General features: G+C 48.1%; 1 protein-coding gene across 3 annotated transcripts in view; it reads left to right on the top strand.

Moving 5' to 3' along the window:
* Tmem241 (transmembrane protein 241) overlaps positions 1 to 747 on the top strand; it is a 133,996-nt gene that overhangs the window by 3,890 nt on the left and 129,359 nt on the right. The gene's annotated exons all lie outside the window — the stretch shown is intronic.

Here is a 747-nt window from a genome sequence, read left to right as displayed (position 1 = left end):
GAACTATACTAGGTTTTCTCCCTTCTCCCTCCCCAGGCCAGATCAAGCCAAATTGAAGAAGTATAACAGCAGCTGAAGTGAGCAAAGCAACTCCAGGGCAGGTTCACTGACCTCAGAGAACCAGGCCAGGGAAGTTTTCTAGATTGTAGGTGAGGGGTGTTGATGTTTCTCCCTATCCACGTATGGTAAAATCAAAAACATGAGCAGCTGATGCAAATGTGACTCTATGAGCAGGAGGATCCAGGCTTTCCTGAGCTTACAGGGGCAGCCTGGAGGCTCCAACTGAACCCATAGGTTCAGCAGCAACTAGAGACACTATAGTTTACCCATTTTGTTAGCAGGCTTTTGGTGTTTTGTGTTACTAAGGTCGCCCCAGCTTGCTTAATGGCCTAGCAACAGCAGCAGCAGCAGGGAAATAGCTTCTGATGACTAACTGCCTTGTGGCTTTGTAAAAGCCTCTTTATTGTTACACAAGAGACACCTAATTTAGCAAGCCAGGTTCTGCCTATCGTCTCTAGAGATGTTTGAAGGAACCATTACCTGAGTGCTTCTCAGCCATCTGGGACCTTCCTGGTTGCTAGGTGTGTCTGTGCAAAGGCCCTGAGTCCTTCTGAAGAGCAACTCAGATAGCGGTCATCGAAGTCTCGGTGCTGTTAGGCCAGGATCCACACCAGATAAAATGGACCTGTTGGATTTTTCTCTTCAGCAGACACTGACTCATGTCCTTCCCCAGGAAGCCTGAAAGCA

The sequence above is a fragment of the Microtus ochrogaster genome, chromosome 18, assembly GCF_000317375.1.
Source record: "Microtus ochrogaster isolate Prairie Vole_2 chromosome 18, MicOch1.0, whole genome shotgun sequence".
In the NCBI taxonomy this organism is placed as follows: Eukaryota; Metazoa; Chordata; class Mammalia; order Rodentia; family Cricetidae; genus Microtus; species Microtus ochrogaster.
This window is presented reverse-complemented; position numbering and strand designations above follow the sequence as displayed.